The 7,508-nt window shown below is 40.4% G+C and overlaps 1 long non-coding RNA gene across 1 annotated transcript; it reads left to right on the top strand.

The window, feature by feature from the left end:
• The first annotated feature begins 289 nt into the window (after window positions 1-289).
• Window positions 290-6,835, top strand: LOC137344698 (uncharacterized). Its single transcript, XR_010968443.1, has 4 exons — window positions 290-665; window positions 1,500-1,857; window positions 2,248-2,372; window positions 6,766-6,835. It is a non-coding gene; the product is annotated as an uncharacterized lncRNA (long non-coding RNA).
• Window positions 6,836-7,508: the final 673 nt, after the last annotated feature.

The following is a 7,508-nucleotide window of genomic DNA, read 5'->3' as shown; positions in this document are numbered from 1 at the left end:
ACGGAGACCAAATGAATGATATCTCGCCAGCACAGATGGGCAGCATACTCATCACAAGGTTTGGCACCTTTTTTGTTTAAAGCAGCAGAATCACCTGAATTCTAAATGTTCCACGTTGGGCCACATTTTGATTTTCAAGAATAAATCTGGATTGAATTAACTGAGTTTGGAACTGAATATTCCAAATACCTATAAATCTGAATTTAACCAATTTGATCAATGTGGAGTCGGAAATTATTTTGAAACTTACTCAATTCATCACACAAATTATGAATTTAGGCAATAATAGAACTGAAGCAGCATTTTTAATTTTTCACTTTTTGGTCGAGAAATTGGTTTTGCACAGAAAAGCAGCGCAAAGTGGGCAGCGAAGCTGGAATGCACGGTCGAAGACATTGGCCCAAAGCTCACTCCAAATTGGGCCTCGGGAATCATTTCGTTATAACTGGTGAGGTGCCAGTGGGGCATCGTGATGCAACTCGTTGATCGGGACCATTGCAAAATCGACCACCTCGGATGATGGTGGGTCATAGAGTCATACAGCACGGATAGAGGCCCTTCGGCCCATCGTGAGAGGGCGGGACGAAGGAGGCCCATTCGAGGTGGGAGAGGGGCGGGGGGTGATCCCGGGCCGCCACTCTTGCTCCTCCTGGCTCTAAATTAAGGTAAGTAAATTTTTTTTTAAATTACCTTTTTGTCGGCAGCCTCCAGCGGTCCCTTTAAAGCCAGCTGGTTATACTGTAGTAGACCCGGAAAAAACGAGTGCAGCACTTGCGGTGTATGCTCTGTCCAGTTTCTGCCAAATTTGGAAGCAGTGTCTCAAAACAGGCGTTAGGTCCCTGATTAGCATATTCAAGCAGCCCAATGCCTGTTTCAGGCGGGCGCCTGAACACTCGGAAATCGCTTCCAACATAACAGCCGGCCCAACTCTGGGGGGAGAACAGGTACGGGATACCGTCACCCAAAATTCATCCTCCGAATGCTCATTTAGTGCCCAGAAATCAGGCATGAGGCGGGCCAATTTCTCCCTTTTTATTCCCCTTCACAGGCCATTTTGCAATCATTGAGGCTTCTCAAGCTTTTGGGTAGCTCAGCTGATTGACCACCAGACCAATGTTTGGAAGGTCCTGGTTTTAAATTGCAGCAAAGTGCCGTACATATTTGGGGTGGATAGAATGTGTCCCATGTATTATAACATGGAGAGAATGCAAGAGATTGAGCACAGCACTTGCCACATAGTTGCAATCTCTTTCTTTGGACATTCCTGCTGCTTGGCAATGAAAACGGGAATCAGTACCACATCCAAATACATTAAATATGTGCCCTAAGGAGACTGCCCTCTTTGGGCTAACTTCTCTTCTCCAAAATAGGGAGGGTGTGATTGTGGAGATATCTCCACAATCGTCTTTAATGTCTAGCAATGACTATCCTGGAGAAGGTACAATATCAATGTTAATTTGTTCACTGACCCATTTTGTTCTTTTCTACCACTTCCTTAGATCCTCCACACCAAACTCTATTCTCAACCCTTCCAGACCACCATCAATGTTCTGAACCAGCTGCTTGGGTAACTTAACGAACAGAAGTTGACTCATTCTAATTTCCCTTGACCTTCATTCTGGGAAGACTCCTGTCCTCCATTCTCTTCTGAGATCAGAATCCACAGCATAACACATTAGAACAACCACCTGACAACCCAGGGGTACAACTTCAGCAGGATGAGTCAGATGGTGCCGATTTTTCCTTCTCTCATGTTTGCATTGAGCAGCCTGGTTGAGAAGTCGATGGTAGTCATGATGTGGAGATGCCGGTGATGGACTGGGGTTGATGGAATGCACCCAAGGGAGACAAGTTCAGGTGACTCAGATAATCTGTAACGGGGGTCAAACCTCTGACTGTCAGTGAGTTGTTGGACCACCATATATAGTTCTAGAATAGTATTGTAATTCCTATTAGAAAAGAGAACACAATTAAATTGTCAGTCTTCTGGAGAAAACAATTATAGAAAGGTTTCATATATAGAGCTTGATTCAAGTTGTATGATAAAACATCCATCGTAATTTAGTGGGGAAGAGCTACTATATGAAAATAAGGTGTAGACAACAGTGTGCCTGTTCAACTTCAGCACATATAGGGTAAACATTGCAGTCTATTAGTGGGGTTAATGGACAAGGAGCTGGCTTCTGTATTTGGCACGTCAGTTACTCACCACTGCCTAATTTTTAATCATTGATTTTTCTGTAATAGAGAGTGCCCTGATCTGCTGACTTGGTGTCTCCTGCTGCAGTTGTCTAGCACTGACTGGAATACAGATGATGAGAGGAGTGTGCACAGACTAGAAATTTGCAATCTATGTCTGGATGACTGTAAAGGTAGTAGTCTGGTAACATCTATTTAAAGCGGTAATTTCCCTTTACAGAGCAATATCGTCCAGGCTTTTTTAGCAATGTTATCTCAGCTGCTCCAGTTATTGGTATTACTGAAATCTATTGTATTGCAGATTAATATGCCACAAGAGAAATCATATTAAACTGTGAAATCTAATTTCCTCAAATGACTACAATTATTGTAAGGTTAGTTTCTAGCTGATGTTATAAATTACAGGTTTTGAACTATTCACAATAGTCAATATGAACAATTTCCAATAGATTGTTTTCTGGCATGATAGTTGAATAAGATGACGACTTATTAAGAGCCATTTTAGAACATATTAATTTTGGATGACATCGTTTATTTCAGTATAGTAATTTGGGTTTTATAACCAGCACAGCCTCCGGGAGTGCTACAAAAGTTATATTCTAGTAATGGGTACACTATAGAAGAGGATTTTTACACAATTTCTCTGTTGGAGTATCATATAAACAATATTCAAGGTGTACTAAATCAGAGGCTGTGGTTTATTTTTGCCCCTACGAGGCCTCTTATCTCAAGTGCTCCTCTTCTGCTCACTTGGGGCGTTCTAAACTCCAGTTTTGGGAGGATTTGTTAGTGTCCAAGGGAAGGGGAAGGAGGTTGACATTTGGGTCGGAAATCCGTTATCAGAGCACAACATATGCATAGTGTGGGACCCTTTTTAAAAAAAACTTTTTTCATGATTGGCACATCTGCCATGTTTCACTTGCATTTTCTGTTTTAATTCCATATCTGCTGCATCCACAATGTTTCATTTTTCTTTACTGTTTCTTGATTTCTCATTCCTATGTTCTTTTACCCTTTCTATATGTCTGCATCGTCTCACTGACGAAACTTTATATCATCTTGCTGTCTTCTATTAAGCAATTTGCAAGTCATTTAACACATCAAACCCCTCTCAGTGATTGGTGTATCTGTTGGTTCTTTCCCCCTCTGCTCTCCCTCTTTCTATTTTTCCAACTTTAATTTCTTAGCCTTCAATCTGATGAAGGGCTACACACATGAAACACCATAACCTGTCTTTTCTCTTTACAGATGCTGACTGTCCTGCTGTGTCTTTCTAGCATTTTCTATTTTTATTCCAGCTTTTCCGTTTGCTGCCAATACATGATCAGATGACAGAAGGATTACATGGATATTGCTAGCTTTACTGATTTTTATGTCCTGAGGATGTCTCAAAGTACTTTATTGCCAATAGATTACCTTTTGAAGTGTAGTCATTGTTGTTACATATCAAGCATGGCAGCCAATTTATGCACAGCAAGGTTCCACAAAAAGTCAATCAATGAATGACTAGATTGTCTCTTTTTTGTGGTGTTGGTTGATGGAAGATTGTTTACCAGGACACTTCCCTGCAGTTCTTTGTAATCATGCCAAGAAATCTTTTGTATCCACTTGGAGCAGCAGGTTGTTTAATGGCTCATCCAAAAGATGTCAACTCCAACAGTGCAGCAAACTACACTGAAGTGTCAGCCTAGAGTATGTGTCCATAATAGGGTTTGAATCCACAAGCATCTGCCTCAGAGGCAATTGAACTAAGCTGCCACCACTGCTCTCTGGAGTCAGATTGAGACCCAACTCCAATGTTATACTGATCACTTTTGTGTGATGCAAAAGTGGGTATAAGTATATTCTGAAGTGATGTCATTTGGATCTATTGGGATATTTTTGAATTACTTTTGTTCAGATCAAGTTGGGTTCTGTTAACATGTGTGGCAGTTGAAATATGTGTAGCTCAGTATCAACCCCCTCCACCAATGATGGACTGTGGCTGTTGTACTTACTAGAACTAGGGGGCATAATCTTAGAATAAGGGGCTGCTCTTTCAAAACTGAGATGAGGAGAAACTTCTTCACTCAGAGGGTAGTAGGTCTGTGGAATTTGCTGCTCCAGGAAGCTGTGGACGCTACATCATTAAATAAATTTAAAACAGAAATCTACAGTTTCCTAGAAGTAAAGGGAATTAGGGGTTACGGGGAACGGGCAGGAAATTGGCCATGAATTTAGATTTGAGGTTAGGATCAGATCAGCCATGATCTTATTGAATGGCGGAGCAGGCTCGAGGGGCCGATTGGCCTACTCCTGCTCCTATTTCTTATGTTCTTTCTACAGCATGCACTGCAGCAATTGCACTTCCTAGCCCTACAACCTCTCCTGCTAAAGATGAGCAGCAATATCATGGGAATACCATCACTTCCAAGTCAAACACAATGTTGACTTGGAAATATGTTGTTCTTCCTTCATTGTCACTGGGTCAAAATCCTGGAATTCCCTATCTAACACCATCTTGGCTGCATCATCAGCACTATGACTGCAGCAGTTCAATGAGAAGGCCCACCACCTTCTCAGGTTAATTAGGGACAGTCATTAAATGCAGCCTTATCAGCATCTTCCACATCCCAAGAATACATTTTTTTATAAAGCTTCAGATTTTTTGGCACAGGTGTAGTAATTCTAAAATGTGTTCCGTGAAATGCAGAAGTCATATCTGAACTTTGTGAAAGGTGCAGAATGTTCTCCTGGCAACCACAATCACCAATAGTAACTGAAAAAAAAAATCCTAGTGGCAGAAACAGCCATTGTTTCAGGAGTTATAGCAACTGTACTAATGGAAATCTGAGAATATTACCTAAACCCCAATCACAGTGAAGAGAGGCAGAGGCAGTGGCAGTTATATGGAGTGGAGGCTCAGTCCTGCTCTGGGACTAGCAGCATAAGGAAAATGCTGCTAGAACCTTACTCCATACATGGATGGTTGCTACAGTAAGCACTCGGTGAAGAGAGTCTGGTATAAATGGGCTGACCAAAGACCAGAATGTCTGTGGTTTTACTGGGAATGAATCAACGTGGAGTGGGAGACAGAGGTATACATGCATACTCAAACATATGCCTGGAGCTCTAATAACTGGTTCCCAATTGCCTGTAATTGAATAGAGGTGATAAGATAGTTCTCCTGTATTTCTGTCAGCCTATTCCTTTTATTCTTGTTGCCCTGTGTTTATAGCTTGATTTCTTCTCATCCACACCACTTAGATCCACTTTCTTTCCTTCATGGAATTTATAACAAAGCACCAAGTTCCCAGTGACATTAAATTTCAAGAAATTGATGCACCCATCTTTGCAGGATAGGACACGACAGAAAACAAATGAATCAATTTTGAATGTATTGAAAACTAAGTCTCCAAAATATATGGTACAAACACAATTCACACTGACATAGCAATAACCACTCACACAGTGGTCAACATAACTTGCTCATACCTATGCGTGTCATGAGTTGCACAGTGAGTGCCATAAAATATTTTCAATAATTCATCACTTTGATATGTAGCCAAATCAGTTATATGTAAAATCATGCAATTTGATGTATGTGAAGATGAGAAATACCTCAATGTTCTACTTTATGTAAAAAATTAAAGTACTTATACTGCTGATGACTCAAGAATTTATGACATCAATTATTGTCTTCTGATGAAGGAACCTTTTTGGTGCCAACAGCGTGAACAAGTCAAAAATTTCAAAAGTTGAAGCAAAGATAGTATGAATTCAGCCATTTGAAGATAGATACAAATCTGATAATCACATCTCTATATTGATTCAATATTACAAAATTGATCTTTTACTGCTGTTCCTTTGTGTAAATATGATGAATTCTAAAGAATCACTTGTCATCTAATTCTGAATTGATTAAAATGGACCTGAAATTAATAAGTAGATCATTTGAGGAGTGATATAGCTTCAGTGAAACATTTTATATTTATTGGAAAGTGTTCAGGGGACAGTGCATACTTAAATCATGTTTTAGTTAATGGGTCGGAACTTGCTCTGACTGGCGTGGCAAGCCTCTCTGCACATCCTGTGGATAAAAAATACAAATATAGTCACTACGTAGGCCACGACGTCCATCTGCTTAATTTTGAAATTTTCTCCAGTGGTGCGATCAGAGATCAGCACAAGCCATGTTCGCAATAAAGACTGAGAATGCAAGCCCCACGCACAAGCAGGCAAATAATTCTCAATTGTAAACAATTTTACAACACCAAGTTATAGTCCAACGATTTTTATTTGAAATATACAAGCTTTCGGAGGCTTTCTCCTTCCTCAGGTAAATCACCGGCATCTCCACATCACAAATAATTCTGAGTCATTTAAGGTGACATTCCTTATATTAGTCTAAATAAAAATTTAACATAACATGCATTATAAAAAGGCAAGGAAATGAATTAATTTCTGTATGTTTCAGTATATTATAAAAAAAATTTTTAAATTTAAATGTTTTTAATAATCAAAAAATATTAAAATAGGGATAATTAGACATTCCACGTTTTTAATTTAATTTTTGTTGTTTTGCAGTCATTTTAAGTCTCCGTGCTTTTAAAAAGTAACGTAGGGCTGGTATTTCCAAGCATACCTTCTTGTGGCGTAAGTATCTTCGTTCCAGCTGGGCAGATGGGTAAGTTTACGATTGTTTGGTGATTGTGGCGTAGCTGGCTGTTTAATTTGGGTCCGTCAAAATGCCGTTGAACCAATCAGAGCAAGTTCGCGATTTCCGGGTTTTACTGCGCATGTGCGCATTCGCGAACTTGCTCCGATGGATTTGACGGCGGTTGGGATGGACGCCATTATGAAGCAACGTCCAAGGTAAGTAAGTTCTGGGTTACTGTACTGTTTAAACACACATTCTACATGGCTATATCAATATATTGGATATTTTTAATTCCAATATAACATTTAAAAATACAATAACTTTGATTATTGGCAGCTGTTAGGTTATTATTAGCAAGTAACATTCACGCCAGGCAATGACCACCTCCAACAAGAGAGAGTCTAACCACCTCCCCTTGACATTCAACGACATTAAGCTCAACACCATCCAGGACAAAGCAGCCCGCTTGTTTGGCACCCAATCCACCACCCTAAACATTCACTCCCTTCACCACCGGCACACAGTGGCTGCAGTGTGTACTATGTACAGGATGCACTGCAGCAACTCACCAAGGCTTCTTTGACAGCACCTCCCAAACCCGCGACCTCTGCCACCTAGAAGTACAAGGGCAGCAGGCACATGGGAACAACATTACCTGCACGCTCCCCTC

The sequence above is a fragment of the Heptranchias perlo genome, chromosome 27 (assembly GCF_035084215.1).
Source record: "Heptranchias perlo isolate sHepPer1 chromosome 27, sHepPer1.hap1, whole genome shotgun sequence".
In the NCBI taxonomy this organism is placed as follows: domain Eukaryota; kingdom Metazoa; phylum Chordata; class Chondrichthyes; order Hexanchiformes; family Hexanchidae; genus Heptranchias; species Heptranchias perlo.
The sequence above is the reverse complement of the archived record's forward strand: the minus strand, read 5'-3'. Positions and strand labels throughout refer to the sequence as shown.